At 41.9% G+C, this 21,726-nt stretch overlaps 1 protein-coding gene across 1 annotated transcript in view; it reads right to left on the bottom strand.

Annotated features, from left to right (window-relative positions):
- Positions 1-21,726, bottom strand: part of LOC115472489 (cadherin-related family member 4-like) — a 252,344-nt gene that overhangs the window by 124,794 nt on the left and 105,824 nt on the right. The gene's annotated exons all lie outside the window — the stretch shown is intronic.

The raw sequence follows: 21,726 nt of genomic DNA, 5'->3' as shown, positions 1-21,726 counted from the left end.
TCCTATAGCTTTCTTGCCAGGAGGTAATTTTGTAAGAATCCAAGTCTTATTTTTATCCAATGCATCAATTTCTTCTTGTGCAGCTTTACGCCATTCAGCAGCTTCTTCTGCTGGCATTTTCTCAATCTCATCCCATGTTAAGGGCTCTTGAGCTTCTGCTGACTTTGTTAGGTAAGACAGTCTTGGGGGTGGAACACCTTTGTTTTCCCTGGATGAGCGTCTGACAACAGGTTGGTCTGACCTTTCCGCATCCTCTAAATCTGAGAGTCCTTCTCCAATTGATTCCCCTTCTCCAACTGTACTGTCTCCTGCAATGATCCTTTCTGTGTCTGCTTCCTCTGCCTGTTCCTCGTTAGATACAGATGAGTTGCTTTCAGACATCTGCCTTGGTATGGCATTTATATACACTGGCATGTCTATTATGGTTCTAGTTTCATATTCTGGATGATAAGGCTCATCTGGGATAATCCAGCCTTTATCAACCCTTTTGTTTTCATCAAAATATGTAACATGTCTTATGCCAACAATGCCAGTTTTCAGATTCAAAATTCTATATCCTTTGTGTCCTGGAGCATAGCCAACTAAAATGCCCCTTTCTGTTGTGGAATCCAGCTTATGCCTTCTTTGCTTTGGTACATGAGCATATGCTGTACTTCCAAATGTTCTTATGTGTGACAGGTTTGGCTTCCTACCATGCCATGTCTCATGTGGTGTGCGCTCAGCGCCTTTAGTTGGCATTCTGTTTTGTAGGTACACTGCTGTGAGAATGGCTTCCCCCCATAGTCTTTTAGGGAGATTGCTATCTGACAGCATACACCTGGTCATTTCCACAAGTGACCTAAATTTTCTCTCTGCAACAGAATTTTGCTCTGGTGTATAAGCTACTATTGTGATATGCTGAATGCCTTCTTGTTCTAGAAATGTGCGCATGCTTTGTGAAGTGAACTCACCACCATTGTCGGTCTGAAGAACCTTTGGTTTTCTTTCAAATTTATTTCTCACCATGGCTACGTATTTCTTCAGCATGTCTGTGACTTGACTTTTTTCTTTCAGCAAATAGGCCACACAATATCTAGAGAAATCATCCAAGAATATTAGCACAAATCTGTTATTTCCCAATGATGGGATATTAAACGGTCCACATAAGTCACTGTGTATTAAGTCCAGTACTTTATTACTCCTATTTCCTGTGTATGCAGGAAATGAGGGTCTTACACCTTTTTGAGTAACACAGTCTATGCATTTCTCCATTTTACCAGCATCTGCACTTATCTGAATGCCTGTGGCAAGTTGCTTACTGTAAAGATCCTGGATCCCCTTAAAATCACGATGTCCCAGGCGGCGGTGCCAGATTTCCAGACTACATTTACCATCATTCTTCCTTACTTGCGCCATATGTGAGGCTTCACCTGAAATGCTCAGTTTATAAACATCATTATGCATAAAAGCTTCAGCATACACTTCATCATTTTTAGAGATTTTGCACTTATTGTTTTCAAAATGAATCGCAAATCCCTTCTTATCTAATGTAGATACACTAAGCATATTGCAAACTGCTTGGGGAATATACAAGACATCACTTACAGGAATTTCTTTAACTTCATTAGACACTTTGCATTTTAAGAATCCAATGCCTTTTGCTTGGATCTGAGTAGTCCCTGCGTTTGCAGTTTGAAGAATACCTTCTTCTGGACTCATTTCCTGAAAGAAATCCTTACAATTGGTTAAATGGCATGTGCTCCCCGAATCCAAAATCCAAGTACTTTCATTTGAATTATTATTTACCATAGTCAAAGATTTTTCTGCCATTAGAAAGCTCTTATGTTTATCATTGTCTTTCATACATTTTCTGCTTGGAAAATTCTTTTGTTCCATTGGCTTAGGTGAGCTAGAGGGAGTGTTTTGTGTTTCCTTACACCATTTAGATACATGTCCCTCCTTTCCACATGAATAGCAAATCAGCTTGCCCTTGGGTGGAGTTTTCCCATAGCTCCGCCTTCCTCTGTTCTTTGCCAAGAAATTTGTTTCATTTCTCTCTGACTGTCTTTGAGAACACAGCTCCTCAGAATCATTAATTATGCATTCCTGCCTCAGTTTTGATGCTGCCTGTTCAAAAGATTGCCCTTCAATGGCTTCATTTACAGACCTAAAAACATCAAACTTCTTTGATAGTGAGGTAAAAAGAAATGCTATTTTCAATGCATCACACATGGGAATTCCAGAAAGTTCTAACTTTTGAAATGAAGACATAAGATGCATAATGTGATCATTACATTTACTTTTATCCCTTAATTTGGTCTCATTTAACTCTGCTAACCAAATTGGTTGCTGTTTTGCATATGTAGTTGCATACATAGTTCTCAGTTTATATAAAATGTCGTTTGCTGTATCTTTTTCTTCCAGCAATATGGCTTGTTTCTCTGAGAGAGCTTCCAAAAACATGCACTTCACATAATAGTTTGCATTGTCCCATTCAGCCATATTTTCAGCTGTTCTGTTTTGGTCTAAACATATACTTAATTTCTTTGCTTGAAGGAGACATCTGAATCTTAGTTCCCACTGCTGATAATTAAATTCAGTTAATTTAGGCACCTTGAGAGAGTAGAAAAATGGTGAATTTCCTCCCTCAGCCATTTCTTAGCCTTCTGTTTGGTGTGTGGGGGGAGAGAGAGACAGACTGGATCTTTCTTTTAAAACTTAAGAGAAAAATTTGGCTTTTTCACTGCCTGGTAATATTTCTCCCTTTTTCAATTCCTGGGCTGGGCCCATAACCCTTTTGTTGGATTATTTGTAGTAAATAATTAGCAGATTTTATACACACAGCTTCAGCTTTAGAAATGTTAATTTCTTTTCTTCATCTCTCTCACATACACCCCAGAATAATTCACTGCTGAGTCACTTTAAAGTTGAAGTAACAAAACATCTGTTTACTCACAGTTTGTAGTTAGATTATATTCAGACAGGCTTATATAAACATAATACTATACATTTGGATTATCAGCTCTTTCCATGTGCTTAGATGGTAATGGATGCTCACACCATAGATCTTCAGGTTAGGAGAGACCATGAGCTCCATGTGCTGTGCCTAACCCCCACAGGAAGTTGCATGGGTGTGACCTCTCTAGGTAATTCACATCAGAGGTCACAGAGTAATCACAGAGAAAAAACATTGCTGACAGACAATGCATGTAACACACAATACATTATTCCAACAGGAACAACCAGAGTTCACGGGGGCATGTCGAAGGTGTAGTGAAGGCGGGACTGGGGCGGCCTAACACATGGACGTCCTGCACCGATAATGGAAAAAAGAAGGGCGTCCCTGACGAACACTTGGACGACGTTACCTGGTCCTTTTTTTCTTACAACCAAGCTACAAAAATGTGCCCTAAATGACCAGATGACCACCGGAGGGAATCGGGGATGACCTCCCCTTATTCCTCTAGTGGTCACCAACCCCCTCCCACCCTCAAAAAAAATTTAAAAAATATTTTTTCCAGCTTCTATGCCAGCCTCAAATATCATACTCAGCTCCATAACAGCAATATGCAGGTCCCTGGAGCAATTTTAGTGGGTGCAGTGCACTTCAGGCAGGCAGACCCAGGTCCATCTCCCCCCTACCTGTTACACGTGGTGGTAAATGTGAGCCCTCCAAAACCCACCACAAACCCACTGTACCCACATGTAGGTGCCCCCCTTCACCCATAAGGGCTATGGTAGTTGTGTACAGTTGTGGGGAGTGGGTTTTGGGGGGGAGTTTGGGGGGGCTCAGCACACAATGTAAGGGAGCTATGCACCTGGGAGCAATTTGTGAAGTCCACTGCAGTGCCCCCTAGGGTGCCCGGTTGGTGTCTTGGCATGTGAGGGGGACCAGTGCACTATGAATGCTGGCTCCTCCCACAACCAAAGGGCTTGGATTTGGTTGTTTCTGAGATGGGCATCCTCGGTTTCCATTATCGCTGAAAATTGGGGACGACCATCTCTAAGGTCGACCTAAATTTTGCAATTTGGGCGTCCTCGACCATATTATCGAAACGAAAGATGGACGCCCATCTTGTTTCGATAATACGGGTTTCCCTGCTCCTTCGCCAGGACATCCTGCGAGGACGTCCTCAGGAAAACTTGGTCGCCCCTTTTGATTATGCCCCTCCACGTGTATCTGCCTGTATTACATGGCTAACAGAAATCAAACCCACTATAGTTTTCCATGCTTCTCCCTTCCAGTGCAGAGTCTGTGGTAGGATACAGCCAATGGGAAGGCTCTAATCACAGCAAGGAGGGGCTGACCTGCAAGAGCTGTGGGAGAAGCTGAGCTCTGCACAGGGTCCTTGAAGTGAACCCACCTTCTTGAGAAAACCAGTGGAACCAGTGAGTGTTCTTTGGGGTGGGGGGGGGGGGAAGATTGTTGCAACAGATTAGGACTGAAGAATGGGGAAAAGTGTGAAAGGTTTGCTATCAGCTGAGAAAAAAAGCTACATGAAGGTGGGCCGCCTTTGTGGGGGGGAGGAATCTGGGGCTGGAAGTTCAGTGAAGAGAAATTTTCAGCCCAGGGAATTTACCCTGTTAACTATAAAGTTACTTGCACAAATTCCTTTACTACTACTAATCATTTTTATAGCGCTACTAGACGTACACAGCACTGTACAGTTGAACATGAAGAGACAGTCTCCTCTTGAAAGAGCTTACAATCTAATCAGAACAGACAAACAGGACAAGGAATTAATAAGGTGGGCAAGATAAAACATTCAAGGGTACTGTACAAGTGAATAGGGCTTAAGAGTTAAAAGCAGCATCAAAAAAGTGGGCTTTTAGCGTAGAATTTGAAAATGGCCAGAGATGGAGCTTGATATACTGGCTCAGAAAGTCTATTCCAGACATATGGTGCAGCAAGATAAAAGGAATGGAATCTGAAGTTGTCAGTGCAAGAGAAGGGTACAGATAAGAGAGATTTACCCAATGAATGGAGTTCCCAGGGAGGAGTGTAGGGAGAGATAAGAGTGGAGAGGTACTGAGGAGCTGCAGAGTGAATGCACTTATAAGCCAATAAGAGGAATTTGAACTGGATAGGGAACCAATGAAATGACTTGAGGAGAGGGCTAATATGAGTATAGTGACACTGGCGAAATATAAGATTAAATGAATTCTTTATTTTGGTCTTCAATGAGGAAGATTTGGGAGAGATACCAGTGTCAGAAATGGTATTCAAAGCTGACGAGTCAGAAAAACTGAATGGAATCTCTTTAAGCCCAGAGGATGTAATGGTGCAATTTGACAAATTAAAGAGTAACAAATCTCCTGGACCAGCTGGTATTCATCCCAGAGTACTGATAAAATAAACTTGCGGAACTATTGTTAATACTATGTAATTTATCTTTAAAATTGAGCATGGTTCCGGAAGATAGGAGGGTGCCCAATGTAACGCTGATTTTTTAAACATTTTCCCGAGTTGATGTAAATTATAGACCGGTGAGCCTGACGTCAGTGCTGGGTAAAAAGGTAGAGAATATTATAAAGAACAAAATTACTGAGCATATTCAAAAGCATGGATTAATGAGACAAAGCCAACATGGATTTAGTGAAGGGAAATCTTGCTTCACCAATCTATTGCATTTCTTTGAAGGGGTAAACAAACATGTGGATAAAGGCGAGCCGGTTGATATTGTGTATCTGGATTTTCAAAAAGCGTTTGACAAAGTACCTCATGAAAGACTCCAGAGGAAAATGGAAAGTCATGGGATAGGAGGTAATGTCCTATTATGGATTAAAAACTGGTTAAAAGATAGAAAACAGAGAATAAGGTTAAATGGTCAGTATTCTCAATGGCGAAGGGTAGTTAGTGGGGTTCCCCAGGGCTGTGCTGGGACCACTGCTTTTTAACATATTTATAAACGATCTAGAGATGGGACTAACTAGTGAGATAATTAAATTTGCTGATGACACCAAGCTATTCAAAGTTGTTAAATCACAAGAGGATTGTGAAAAATTACAAGAGGACCTTACGAGACTGGGAGACAGGGCATCTAAATGGTATATGATGTTTAATGTGAGCAAGTGCAAAGTGATACATGTGGGAAAGAGGAACCCGAATTATAGTTATGTAATGCAAGGTTCCACATTAGGAATCACTGACCGGGAAAGGGATCTAGGTGTCATCGTTGATGATACATTGAAACCCTCTGCTCAGTGTGCAGCGGCGGCTAAGAAAGCAAATTGAATGTTAGGTATTATTAGGAAAGTAATGGAAAACAAAAATGAGGATGTTATAATGCCTTTGCATCGCTCCATGGTGCCACCACACCTTGAATATTGTGTTCAATTCTGGTCACCGCATCTCAAACAAGATATAGTGGAATTAGAAAAGGTACATAGAAGGACGAGGAAAATGATAAAAGGGATGGGACGACTTCCCTATGAGGAAAGACTAAAGTGGTTAGGACTCTTCAGCTTGGAGAAAAGACGGCTGAGGGGAGATATGATAGAGGTCTATGAAATAATGAGTGGAGTGGAACGGGTAAACGTGAATCACTTGTTTACTTTTTCCAAAAATACTAGGACTAATGGGCATGCAATGAAGCTAGAAAGTTGTAAATTTAAAATGAATCAGAGAAAATATTTCTTCACTCAACGTGTAATTAAACTCTGGAATTTGTTGCCAGAGAATGTAGTAAAAGTGGTTAGCTTAGCTGGGTGTATAAAAGGTTTGGATGGCTTCCTAAAGAAAAAGTCCATAGACCATTATTAAAATGGACTTGGGGAAAATCCAATGTTTATTTCTAGAATAAGCAGCATAAAATGTATTATACATTTTTGGGATCTTGCCAGGTACTTGTGACCTGGATTGGCCACTGTTGGAAACAGGATGCTGGGCTTCATGGACCTTCGGTCTGTACCAGTATGGCAATACTTATGTACTTAATTCATGCACCAGAATTTTGAACAGATTGAAGGGGGAAAAGATGGCTTAGCGGGAGACCTGTGAGAAGCAAGTTGCAATAGTCTAAGCCAGAGGTGATAAGAGTGTGGATAAGTGTTCTGGTAATGTGCTCAGAAAGGAAAGGACAAATTTTGGTGATATTATCGAGAAAGGAATGACAGGTTTTAGCAGTCTGTTGGATATGTGCAGAGAAAGAGAGAGAGGAGTGAAAGATAACCCCAAGGTTATGAGCTGATGAGACAGGGAGGATGACAGTTTTATCCACAGAGATAGAGCATGGGGGAAGAGGAGAGGTGGATTTAGAGGGAAAGACAAGAAGCTCAGTCTTGGTCATGTTTAGTTTCAGATGGCAATGAGACATCCAGGCAGCAATGTCAGACAGGCATGCTGATACTCTGGCCTGGATTCCTGCTGAAATTTCTGGTGTGGAGAGGAAGATCTGGGAGTTAACAGTATAAAGGTGATACTGAAAACCATGGGATGAGATCAGAGTACCAAGGGAGGAAGTATAGATTGAGAAAAGAAGAGATCCCAGGAGAGATCCCTGAGGTACACCAACTGATAGTGGGATAGAAGTGGAGGAGGATCCACCAGAGTATACATTAAAAGTGCGATGGGAGAGATAGAAGAAAACCAGGGAAGAACAGAGCCCTGAAATCCAAGTGAGGACAGCGTATCAAGGAGTAGGCTGTGATCAACAGTGTCAAGCAGCAGATAGATCGAGAAGGATGAGGATAGAATAGAGACATTTGGAACATTGTCTTAATGCTGCCTCCACTCTGCCAATTGAAATCAGCACTTCGAGTCCTATAATGTACCTGAATAGGACTGCAGAAATCCAGAACTGGCTCAGAATTTCCCTCTCCATCTCTACCCATTAATCCTCTCCGTTTAAAGCATGTGCTTGCATAATCCCCAGGCTGACTCACAAACGATTATAGCTATCATACCCACACCTACTTCTGGAGAGGTGAAATGATGATGGGGAAGGGGTCCCTGGTAGGGGGGCCCACAAATATATGTTTGCTTAGGGCCCAAAATAGTTAATCCAGCCCTGCACCTTATCACTGCTTTGTAAGGGCATGCATAACGGCAGAGTGCGTAAATGCAATGGGCAGGGATCCCACTTAGGCATGGAACGTGCTGTGTTACATACTGTAAGTTATGCATGCCTTTGCTGTGTTTACATGACCACAGTTATACCAGGTCTGTGGCTTCTGTAACTGCGGGCACGTCAAGGTTAAATACTCCAATTCCAGGTTACGCTAGTATTCTATAATGGAGACTGGGCATCCACATGCCAGTGGTGTAGTCATGGAAGAGCCTGAGTGGGCATAGGCTTACCCAGCAGTGGTGCATCTCTGATGTGGCTGGCAGGGCTCCCAAAGCTCCGTCAGCTGAAGACTCTATCTTCCCTCTGTTGCAACTTCCTGTTTCCACATAGGCAGAACAGGCCAGAAGGAAGGCTTGTGGCTCAGTGAACAGCAGGTATGAGTCACTGCTCACTGCCACCAAAGAACTTTAAACAGTCCCAGCCCAAGGCAAGATTCTGCCTGAGGTAGAGCTTACATGCCACCCTCCCACCCCAGGGCTGAGATGCCGCCCTGCCATGCGTTTTACCTCATCATGGTGATGTTTCAAACCTGGCAGCTGCAGCAATTCCCATACGCTGCCCTGCTACCACCGGCACCCGCTTCTTTCCTTTACTGCGGCTGCCTGAGTGAAACAAGAAGTTGTTTCAGGCGGCTGCAGTAAAGGGAAGAGGCGGGTGCTGGCGGCAGCAGGGCAGTGTATGGTAATCACTGCCACTGCCGGGTTTGGAAAGTCATCATGATGAGGTAAAATGCTGCGATGCTGCCCCCCCCCCCGACATATCAGTCCTGACGAGTGCCTCCTGAGACCCCCGCCCCAGGTGGCCTAATGGTCAAACTTCCCATGATCATAAGATTTAAAAGGCACAGAGGGGAGCAGAACCATGTTTTCTGCTTGCTCCTTGGGCCCTGGAATTCTCTGGCCTCTGAACGCACCTAAAATTTAATACTGGGCTATGCAACGATGTTGGAGGGTTTCCTGAATATATGGGCAAATGTACACAAGAGACAGCTACAGCAAACAAAGAGAACTAAAACAAACAAACAAGAGCAAAATACAAGGACAGAGGGAGGTAGAACCACAAGGGGCAGAGCAGAAGCTCAGCACAACAAAGGGAACACCAAGGGAGAGAAAGTTAAACAAACAAACAACTCAAGGCACTAGCTTACCCCAGACAGCACTACGTTAGAGAAGGAGAAGGCAAACCAGGTGTTGGGAGTGAGGCAATCAGGCTCATACTGGGAGAACCCAGCACACACATACAGAATAAGCAAGCACGAGGAGAGAGACTAAACTCCTACGTGCACACGAGCGACCAAGGGCAGACTGGCTTCAACAAGCAATCAGAGCAATCAAACGCCAAAGCAATGATTGCAGGGGAAAGGCAGGCTTAAATGGATCAGGCTACTGATGTCTGCTGACTCAGCCCCTGACATCATACCAATCAGGAGTGAGTCCTAAACATTCCCCTGCCTATCCAGCAGAATTCTAACAACTTTTCACAGTCTTAGGCCATGTCAGCTTCCATGCAGAGGCTTGTTCCTGTAATAGGCCTCAAGCTTATTGCTGACACATCAAGGCTAACAGAGGCAAAACTATTCCCAACAACTTTTGTTTACTGTGCTGGGGACCTCCATGGATGAGAAGAAAACATCTATGGCATCAAAAGCCAGGTCCTTAGTTCCCCGAAAACACAACATTGGCAAACACCAGATGCAGTCTTTGGTCAGCATGACATTAATTTCTGAGGAAAAGTATAAAAAGGATACAAAGTAAACAATGTTAGTTCTGGCTGTTATCTGGGACATTTCATAGAGCTGCTATCAGCTGGCTCAAGACAGCCACAGGATAACGGTTTCTATCTGACCCCCTCTGCCTGCATGGTCACCTGCCTGGGTAAAGCTACCATCTGCTGACCAGCCTTGGGTTTCTGCTGTTGTCTTACCTGATTTGAGGTGAAATCTATTTGCCAGCCTCTGTCTTCAGTCCCTGACTTCCTACAGATCCAGTGTCCATGACTGTTATCTGTCAAGTTTAACTTCTTTCTTCTTAGTGCTTGGGGTGTCAGGTATCCTATAAACTTCAGAACTAGGCTAGTGTGCATTATCTTTGCCTTGAGAGATACATGAAATCATTTTTCTACCCTCACGGTGGGTAATGCTGCATAAGTATTGTCTTTGGTTATATTTGCTGCCAATACCTTTAATAAAACAGTTTTCTATTTTTCTAATATGTAAGCTTTGCGTCCTTTCCTCTCAGTGTTTATAATTTGGACTGTTCTGAATTTCAATTGCATGAGTGGGAAGTTTGTGATTTAATCCCGGAGTGCTAAATTACCATTATTTGTCATATTTGTACTTCCCTTTCTTTACCTGCAATCTAATAGGGCCTGGTGGTAATTGTGTTTAGTCCCCACAATCTGGAAGTTCCACCAATATATTGGTGGAATTTCCAGTATGCTTTACTATTTTCTAATGACCACAATTCGGAGGTCACGCCTTCAATTTATAATGGTTTTCTACCATTATATTGTTTAACATCTGTGCTCTGAAGGTTTGTATGGCCTTGCTGCTTTAACCGGTGTCACGTGCTATCACTGCTCTGGCAGAGGAATTTGTTTAAGAGCCTTCAGTGATTTACATCTTACTAAAATGACTGACTTTTAACTGCTTAAGGCTACACATTTCTGTGTGGGCTTTCTTTTAAAACTGTTCTGTTAATAATATTTGGCAGCTAAGTGGAACTGTGTTGTAACAACGTGCCGGTTCACTATTAGCAAAAGACTTCATTTGTTTACAGATACATGATAGACAGCATTTTGAACACAGACCACTACACACAGGTTCTAGCTAGCCTGGTACAGTTACAGCTTAGGAAGGAGCAGTGTGAGTTATGCTTAGAGAGCAGTGGGAGTTAGAGACTACACAAGACCATAGGAACATAAGAGTAGCCATAGTGGGTCAGACCAATAGTCCATCTAGCTCAGTATCCTGTTTCCAATAGTAGCTAAGCCAGGTCACAACTACCTGGCAGAAACCCAAATCATGGCAACATTCCATACTATAAATCCCAGGGCAAGCAGTTGCTTCCCCACGTCTGTCTCAATAGCAGACTATGGACTTTTACTTCAGGAACTTGTCCAAACCTTTTTTAAACCCAGATACGCTAATCACTGTTATCAAATCCTCCAGCAAAGATTTCCAGAGCTTAACTATTGGTTGAGTGAAAAGCATTTCCTCCTATTTGTTTTAAGAGTATTTCCATATAACTTCCTCGAGTGTCCCCTAGTCTTTGTACTTTTGGAATGAGTAAAAAAATAATTTACTTCTACTCATTCTACACCACTCAGGATTTTATAGACCTCAGTCATATTTCCCCTCACTATCTCTTTTCCAAGCTGAAGAGTCCTAACCTCTTTAGCCTTTCCTCATATGAGAGGAGTTCCATCCCTTTTATCATTTTGGTTGCTCTTCTTTGAACCTTTTCTAATTCTGCTATATCTTTCTTGAGATACAGTGACCAGAACTGAAGGCAATACTCAAGGTGCGGTTGGACCATGGACCGATGCAGAGGCATTATAGTATTTTCAGTCTTACCATTCCTTTCCTAATAATTCCTAGCATCTTGTTTGCTTTTTTGGCTGCCACCGCACACTGAGCAGAAGATTTCAGCGTATTATCTACAATAACACCTAGATCTTTTTCTTGAGTGTTGACTCCCAAGGTGGACCCTAGCATCAGGTGGTAACTATGATTTGGATTATTCTTTCCAATGTACATCACCTTGTATTTGTCCACATTAAATTTCTTCTGCCAGTTGAATGCCTAGTCTTCCAATTTCCTAAGGTCTTCCTGCAATATTTCACAGTCTGTACGTGTTTTAACTACCTTGAATAGTTTTGTGTCATCTGAAAATTTAATCACCTCACTCATAATTCTGATTTTCATATCATTTATAGATATGTTAAATAGCAACAATCCCAGTACAGATCCCTGCAGCACTCCACTGTTCACCCTCCTCCATTGAGAGAAATAACCATTTGACCCTACCCTCTGTTTTCTGTCCAATAACCAATTCCTAATCCACACCAGAACATTGCCTCCTATCCCATGACTCCTTAATTTTCTCAGGTGTCTCTTATGAGGAACTTTATCAAAAGCGTTCTGAAAATCTAGATACACTACATCAACTGGCTCACCTTTATCCACATGTTTATTCATGCCTTCAAAGAAATGAAGCAAGTTGGTGAGTTAAGACTTCCCTTGGTTGAACCCATGTTGACTCTGTCCCATTATGTTTGCCTATGTGTTCTGTAATTTCATTCTTTATAATAGTTTCCACTCTTTTGCCCGGCACTGACATCAGGCTTACCGGTCTGTAATTTCCCGGATCACCCCAGAACCCTTTTTAAAAATCAGCGTTACATTTGCCACCCTCCAATCTTCAGGTACTACAGATGATTTTAACGACAGATTACATATTACTAACAGCAGGTCATCAATTTCATGCTTGAGTTCTTAGAGTACCCTTGAATGTATGCCATCCAGTCTAGGTGATTACTACTCTTTAATCTATCAATTTGGCTCAGTACATCTTTCTTTTAGTTCTTTCGCATCATCACCCTTGAAAACCGTTTCCAGTACAGGCAGATCTCTTATATCTTCTTCTGTGAAAACTGAAGCAAAGAATATACTCAGTTTCTCTGCTTTGGTCTTGTTCTCCCTGAGTGCTCCTTTTGCTCCTTCATTATCTAATGGTCCCACGGATTCCCTCACAGGCTTTGTGCTTCTGATATACCTGAAAAAGTTGTTACTGTGAGTTTTAGCCTGTGCGGCAAGTTTCTGTTCATATTCTCTTTTAGCCTTCTTTATTAATGCTTTGCATCTGACTTGCCAGTGGTTATGTTGCTTCTTATTTTCTTCATTTGGGTCTTTTTACCATTCTTTGAAGGACAATCTTTTAGCTGTAATGGCCTCTTTTACTTCACCTTTTAACCATGCTGGCTGACATTTTCTCTTCTTTCCACCTTTGCAAATATATGGAATGCATCTGGACTGGGTTTCCAAGATAGTATTTTTGAATAACGTCCATGCCTGATTCAGTGTCCTAACCTTTGCAGCCAATCCTTTTAGTTTCTTTTTAACCATTTCCCTCATTTTATTATAGTCATCCTTTCGAAAATTAAATGCAGTAGATTTCCTTTGTGGGTTCATCCCAAGTTGCTAGTGTTGCGGAGAGAATAGTAGCGCTCTCAGCCTCAGCTTGTGTTACTGCTTCCCAACACTCCGCCACTCCAGGAACAGCAGCAGCTATAGTAACGACATTATCAACAACGAGAGCAGTGGCTGCACCGATTAATCCTCCTGCGGGAGGCTGGACCCGGAACGTTATTTGTAGGTGAGGGGTAGTAGTTTAATATTAATAATAACAATGTGAGTTCCTGCTGGGCTCCTCTGTCTTCGTATTCTCTTTCCTTCTGCATATTACGTTTATGTTCTGTTACTTTGCAATTTAATTTTTACTTTGTCTACTTTTTTTTCCCAGTCTCTGGTTTACCTAATTGACCCCTAGTTCCCTTCTCCATTAGGAGTTTCAGATTTGACCTCCAGTTTGACTTCAGGTGATTTCTTCTTTCATTATAGTGTGTTCTTTCCTGTCACTTTTTACCCAGTATAACCTTTCAGTAGTTGTTTTATATATATGTTTATATTGCCAATTTCAGCTGTCAGATTCCTTTGTGTTGTGATAGTCAATGTATCAAGTAAAGATCTTCAGCGGTATTTTCTTAATTTCAACAATTGTATTGATAATCTGGCCTGGAAATATTGTGAGGGCCTAAATTTTGCCTGTGGTACCCGCCTCCCCCCCCCAAACCCCAGCTGTTATAGTGCTCTGTTAGTTCACAGTGAGAGATATCCTGCTTCTACTGCTGTCTGAGTCCAAACAGGGGAAAGATGTTTTTAAGAACTACTTATTTTCTGATAATGCTGTCTTTTGCTCATTGCACTCTGTCTTGAAGGAGGAAAGTGCTCGTTCCTGGGTGTTAGTGAAGAGAGATTAAGTTGGTCCAATTAAAAAAAAAGTATAACCTTATTTTTCTGTTATTTGTTAATCTTCATTAGTGCACAATGACTATGAAGCTTCACATACATCAGAAGAGTGAAATTCCTTACAGTTTCACAGCTAGCATCCAGTGTCCAGACATTTGGCTAAATTCAGTAAAGGATGTTTAAACCTAGGTACCAGGGAAAAATCAGTGTTCAGCGCTATTCTATAAAGGGCACTCCAGGATGCGCATCCTTTCTAGAATAGTGTCTAGTGGGGATTCTTGCACACAACTTTGGGTGCAAGGACTTATGCCAGCTGAAACCTGGTGTGGATCCTTGGAATGCTATAACACCACACACTTCTTTTGATCTGCCCATTCCCCTTTTTGAGCTGCACGTTATGGGATTTGGGCGGTCAGGCTTATAGAATAGCCTCAAGTCACTTCACTGGCTCCCTATCCGTTTCCGCATACAGTTCAAACTCCTCTTATTGACCTATAAGTGCATTCACTCTGCAGCTCCTCAGTACCTCTCCACTCTCATCTCTCCCTACACTCCTTCCCGGAAACTCTGTTCACTGGGTAAATCTCTCTTATCTGTACCCTTCTCCTCCACCGCTAACTCCAGACTCCGTTCCTTTTATCTTGCTGCACCATATGCCTGGAATAGACTTCCTGAGCCGGTATGTCAAGCTCCATCTCTGGCTGTCTTCAAATCTAAGCTAAAAGCCCACCTTTTTGATGCTGCTTTTAACTCCTAACCCTTATTCACTTGTTCAGAACCCTTATTTTATCATCCTCACTTTAATATTTCCCTTATCTCTTATTTGTCCTGTTTGTCTGTCCTAATTAGATTGTAAGCTCTGTAGAGCAAGGACTGTCTCTTCGTGTTCAAGTGTACAGCGCTGCGTATGTCTAGTAGCGCTATAGAAATGATAAGTAGTAGTAGTAAGTAGTAGATAGTAGCTCAAACTTGATCATGTTGTGATCACTGTTTCCCAGGGGACCCAACACCGCCACCTCTTGCACTATGCCCTGCACGCCACCAAGGACCAGATCCAAAATGGTTCCCCCTCTCATTGGTTTCTAGACTAGCTGCTCCAAGAAGCAGTCATTTATTACATCTAGAAATTTTATCTCCCTGGCATTCCCTGATGTAACTTTTATCCAGTCAATATTGAGGTAATTGAAATCACCCATTATTACAGTGTCCAGTTTGTCAGCTTTCCTAATCTCTGTAAACATTTCTTTATCTGTCTGTTTGTTTTGTTCCGGCGGACGATAGTACAGCCCTACAAGAACACTCCTTCCCTTCACAGATGGAATTTCTAATCAAAATGATTCCATGCTGCTATCTGTGTCATGTGGAATGTTTATTTCATTTGACTTAATTTCCTCTTTAACATATAGCACAACCCCCCTCCAATTTGATCCTCTCTTTCTTTGCAATACAATTTGTACCCTGGTAACACAGTGTCCCATTGATTTTCCACCAAGTCTCTGAGATGCCTATTATATCTACCTCATCATTTAGTGCTATATATTCTAACTATCCCATCTTATTTTTTAGGCTTCTAGGATTTGTACATTTATTTATTTATTTATTTGTATCCCACATTTTCCCACCTCTTTGCAGGCTCAAAGTGGCTTACAATACATCATGAATAGTGGAAGTGAGAATAGACCTTTGGTGTTACAGAAGGATTTTGGGTTACATGGTAATAGAATACATGAAAGTAATATAATAGAAGGCATTATTGACATTTTTGAATGCATGTGGGAGTTTCACATGTTTTGGTCTTTGTGGTATACCTTGTCGAAGGCACTTCAGATCGTGTTTTTTCCTTTGATCTATAAATCTGCTTAGAAGTTGAAGGGGACCCCTCCGAGGGACACCACCTTGCAGTGGTGGAGGGGCTTCTGTGTTTCAATGACTCAGAGGGCTATGCTGAAGGGTTACCCATATCAGACAGGACTCCGAGGAGAAACCAGACAAAGAGTGTCCCAAAATAGGGAGAGTGGAAAGATGGTGACCCGAAGCTCGTACGCTCAACGGCCCAGCTGTCCTCTGAACTTCAGTCTTTGTTTACTTGAAATTTCCTCTCTGCAACTGCAGTTACCTTAACTGAGAGGAAGGGGACAATCAGGGGTCAGCCGCCGATAGCCAGAGTTTTGTCCCCTGTGCAGCAAATATGGGACCCGCTGCGCGATGAGCTGCCCATAGATCACTGGGTTGGTGAGTCCTTTGATTAGCGCCGATGAAGGAGCTCTTGGACCTGGAAACAACTTCATCGCTCCCGAATCATTTAACCACCATGTCCAAAGGAGTGAAAGAGTGAGTTAGGAGTCAATGCTGAAACGGAAGTCATTTACAGCTGAACCCGAGTCGGCGGTGCCACTCCTAAACCCGTAAGAGCTATCGGCTTGGAGTTTTCGGCTCCCATGGAGGTTACATTGAATATCATCTGGAAGGCGCTCCAGGACCTAATGGTGGTAGTAAATAACTTTGCTTCAGATATAATGTTATTAGTGAGCTACATGGATAACCTAATCGAACCCTTTGAGAAAGAAAAATTGATACAGCAAATGAAGTTCTACAGGAGTAGGAAATGGTTAAAAGTTTGAAAATGATAATAGACCAGAAATTTGAACAAAATGAATATTATTACAGATGATTTATATTGAGATTGTTGTTTTCCCAGAGGTCCAGGTATGACTCCTAAAGATTTCCTCAGAAATATTTCCTTTGTAATGATTCCTCTTAGTAATATAAATTATTACTTAGTAATATTAATTCAAAAGGAGTGAAACCTGTGAAACTGGGGTTACCTTAATCAGTGGGAATTGGATTAGAGACTCAAGTGTTCGCATTGTTAAATAATTTCTGGTTTTAAAAGAAAAAAATGAAATTAGGTGTATTATTTTTACTAATATTGGACAATAAGTATGTTTCGAACAAAATAAATTGAATATACACCGTTTTGTGTTTGAAGAAGCCAACCAGACGATCAATGTGGAATGATGATTCAGATAAATAATAATTGGGGTTAATACCACGTTTTTTCTGTTTACTGTTGTTTAATTGATCTCTTTGTCTTGTTTCACTCTCCCTATTTTGTGGTCTAAGGAAGAGTATAGAATTACCTGATTGAAATAATTCTTGTGTATTACTTTCTCTGTATTTCTGGCAAGTTATTTTATTGCTTGTAAATTTTAATTCTTATAAATAAAAAAAAAAGTTGAAGGGGATAATATGCATCCTTTATCCAGCTTTCTTATTAAGCACACCTGGCTTACTTTCAGCATTGTTGAAACCTCTCTACTGGGATTTCCTAAGTGTCTTGTTTCAATAGTATCCTTCAATGATACTCCACACCGAACCATGGCTCCTAGGCGACTGTTGGCTTCTTCCCCCCCCCCCCCCATTCTAGTTTAAAAGTTGCTCTATCTCCTTTTTAAAAGTTAGCGCCTGTAGCCTGGTTCCATCCCAATTAAGGTGGAGGAACAGTCTCCCCCTTTTCCAGAATGTCACCCAGTTCCTAATAAATCTAAATTCCTCATCCCTGCACCATTGCCTTTTGGGTCCTGTACATGGAACGGGGAGCATCTCTGAAAATGGTACCCTGGAGGATCTGGATTTTTTACCTAAGAGCCTAAATTTGGTTTCCAGAACTTCCCTCCCATATATTCCTATGTCATTGACACCCACATGTACCAAGACAGCTGGCTCCTCCCCAGCAGTATCTAAGATCCTGTCTAGGTGATGCGTGAGGTCTGCCACCTTCGCACCAGGCAGGCAAGTCACCAGGCGAGCCTCACATCTACCAGCCACCCAGTTATCTACATGCCTAATGATCAAATCACCAACTACAGCAGCTGCCCTAACCCTTCCCACCTGGGCAGAAGTTCTCGGAGACATGTCCTCGGTGCGAGAGGACAGTGGATCCCCTGGTGGGCAGGTCTGGCTACAGGAGCACTTCCTACTTCACTTCAGCTCCACCAAGTCTGCTACTCTAGCCTTAAGAGAACAGATCCATTCTCTGAGAGCTAGGAGGTCTTTGCATCGGGCACACACGTATAACTGCTCACCAACTGGGAGATAATCATACATGTGACACTCAATGCAAAACACTGGATAGCACTCCTCTCATTGCTGGACTGCTGCCTCCAGCTTAGTATTTATGAGTTTTTCAATAATTTAAAACTTGCTAATGTATTAAGGATATTAGTCTAATATACAAATCTCTTTAGCTTATATGGTATATTGTGTGGTTTATTTAGTGTTTTCTTCTTAGAAAGTATTGAAATATAATTAAAACTCTGTAAGAGCACTCCTTACTTGTTATCCTAATTAGAATAACTGACTGTAAATGAAGAGTTGGGCTAGGGGTGGGTGGGTATTGGGAGGATGGGTGGGATGAAAACTAAACTAGGTCCTTCTGTGCGTTCTAGAGGCTATCTATTAGTGCTGTGGTACAAAGTTCAAGTTTTAAAACTAGGGGGGAAAGAGTATGGAGATTAGTTGATAAATTTTGCTTTTTTTATATTTTCTGTCTAATCACTAACCTACAATTCCTCCTTTAAACTCCAATCTTTAAGTTCCCAAAGCACAAAGCAAAATAAGGTTCAGTTACCAGAGAAATGTTGTCTTCTCTCAGAACTTCTCAGAAAGAAAGTTAAGTGGGACCTTTTCTCTTTATATAGTTGTGAATCTAAGGGGACTACTTCATACAAACCCTTTCAAGCTAACTCAGTAATCAGATTGCCCTTACTAACCTTTGCAAATATTTTACTTCCTCAAACCTTAATTAACACCTATTTCATGTCAGTAGCAGTACTACCTCTCCAGCAACCAAAGAACAGAAAATAACTGTCTTTTAGAACAAGATTTGAGCCTTCCTGCTATCCTTTTTAAAATTCTTTGGCTGTTATTTATTATTTATTTATTACATTTGTATCCTGCGCTTTCCCGCTCATCGCAGGCTCAATGCGGCTTACATAGTAACAAGAGAATACAATCTGTACTATCTGAATCAACAAAGGAGGTATGTGGTAGGACAAATGAACAAGGGTAAATGGGATAAAAGAGGTATGAGAGAAAGGATAGGGATAGGTAAGGAAGTGGACCGATGAAGAAGAGGTAAGGGAAGAGCATAGAGGGTAAGAAGATTGGTAGGAGGTCATTTCTGAGTCATTGTTGTTAATTTTCTACCTCTAGAAAAAGTTTCAGTTTAAAACTAAGGGAAAAGTGTCTACTTCTAGAGAAAATTTCAGTTTAAAGCTATGGAAAAAGGGTTGTACATTATGGAAACTAGTTAATAATGCTTGTTCTCTTTTTTTTCTCCTAAGACTAATCTAGGTCCTGCTGTGTGTGCTAGAGGCTATCTGATAATGCCGTGGTTCAAAGTTAAAGTTTTAATACTAGGGGGAAAAGAGTATGGAGATTAGTTGATAGTTTGCTTTTTTATATTTTTATTCTGCCTATCACTAACCTACAATTGGCGACTGCACCTACAGAAGCATATAAATAGGGTGAAGTCGGTCCAGAGGGCTGCTACTAAATTGGTAAGTGGTCTCGGTCATAAACCATATAAGGACAGGCTTATGAACCTCAACATGTATATGCTGGAAGAGAGGCGGGAGAGAGGGGATATGATAGAGACATTTAAATACCGCAGTGGCATTAATATTACAAGAGGTGCGCTTTTTTCAAATAAAGTAAAACTCTAGAACAAGAGGGCATAGGATGCAGTTAAGAGGAAATAGGCTTAGGAGGAATCTATGAAAATACTCCTTCATAGAAAGGGTGGTGGATGTTTGGACTGACCTCCCGGTGGAGGTTGTGGAGACAATGACAGTGTCAGAATTTTAAAAAGTGTGGGATTCCTTAGGAAAAGGAGGAGTTAGTGGTTACTGAGGAAGGGCAGACTGGATGGGCCATTTGGCCCTTATCTGCTGTCATGTTTCTATATTTCTCATTAGTTTGCTAAGCTTGTTAAGTTATGCACGTTGTTATAGAATCTGCTTGACACATTGTTATAGAATCTGCTTGGATTTGGCACTGATCTCAAGGCGCGCTATATAGAATATGGGGGCTAGTGCCACTAATTGGGAGCTAATCGGCACTAATTGCCACCAATTTGGATTACACACTATCCTATAACAATGTGCATCCAAATCTCATGGGATGCGACTCAAAAGTGGGTGTGGCCATGGGAGGTACATGGGCAGATCAGGGGCATTCCTAAAATGTGCGCACAGTGTTATGGAATACTGGAAAGGTGCACCTAAATTGGGTGCCAGGAATTACACTTGGTTTCAGCACAAGTCCTAGGTGCCGAAATCGTCACGGAATGGAGGAAAGGAGAAACAGGGGTGATATGATACAGACGTTCAAATATTTGAAAGGTATTAATCCGCAAACGAACCTTTTCCGGAGATACGAAGGCGGTAGAACGAGAGGACATGAAATGAGATTGAAGGGGGGCAGACTCAAGAAAAATGTCAGGAAGTATTTCTTCAAGGAGAGAGTGGTAGATGCTTGGAATGCCCTCCCGCGGGAGGTGGTGGAGATGAAAACGGTAACTGAATTCAAACATGCGTGGGATAAACATAAAGGAATCCTGTTCAGAAGGAATGGATCCTCAGGAGCTTAACAGAGATTGGATAGCAGAGCCGGTAGTGGGAGGCGGGGCTGGAGGTTGGGAGGCAGGGATAGTGCTGGGCAGACTTATACGGTCTGTGCCAGAGCCGGTGGTGGAAGGCAGGCATAGTGCTGGGCAGACTTATATGGTCTGTGCCAGAGCCGGTGGTGGGAGGCGAGGATAGTGCTGGGCAGACTTATACGGTTTGTGCCAGAGCCGGTGGTTGGGAGGCGGGGATAGTGCTGGGCAGACTTATACGGTCTGTGCCCTGAAGAGCACAGGTACAAATCAAAGTAGGGTATACACAAAAAGTAGCACACATGAGTTGTCTTGTTGGGCAGACTGGATGGACCGTGCAGGTCTTTTTTTCTGCTGTCATCTACTATGTTACTATGTAATGCCAATGTATAATAGGCGTTCATCTTTCAGTGCCCATTATAGAATAACATTGAGTGCCATACACTGAATCTGGGCTATTATACACATTCCCCCAGATTCTATATAGTGTGTCTAGCATTCTGCGCCAAAATTCAAGCTTATTCTGTAACAATGCGCGTAACTTAATTGGCTTAACAAGCCAATCAGCGTGGTTAACAGCACTTAACAAGCAATAATGAGCACTAATTGGCAATTAGAATTTACACGCACAACTCACTAAGAGTATTCTGTAACGCATTGCAACTAAATTCTAATGTGTGCAGTCAAAAAGGAGCGTGGCTATGGTTGTGGAAATGGGCGTTTCATTAGCATTCTAAAATGTATACATGTTATAGAATATGGCCCAATGCGCCTAAAAATTACACACATTATTATAGACTAAGCTAATCCATGCCTAAGTTAGCTGTGGGCATTTACACCAGGTTTTAGTTGGTGTAAATGGCCACACCTAAATTGTAGTCGTGGGGATGGGTGTACGTGTATTCTACAAACCACACCTAACTCTAAGTGAGGTTTATAGAATATCTCTAAGCGCGTTTTCTTTCAGCACCTTATATAGAATTTCCACCATT

Source organism: Microcaecilia unicolor, chromosome 6, assembly GCF_901765095.1.
Source record: "Microcaecilia unicolor chromosome 6, aMicUni1.1, whole genome shotgun sequence".
In the NCBI taxonomy this organism is placed as follows: Eukaryota; Metazoa; Chordata; class Amphibia; order Gymnophiona; family Siphonopidae; genus Microcaecilia; species Microcaecilia unicolor.
This window is presented reverse-complemented; position numbering and strand designations above follow the sequence as displayed.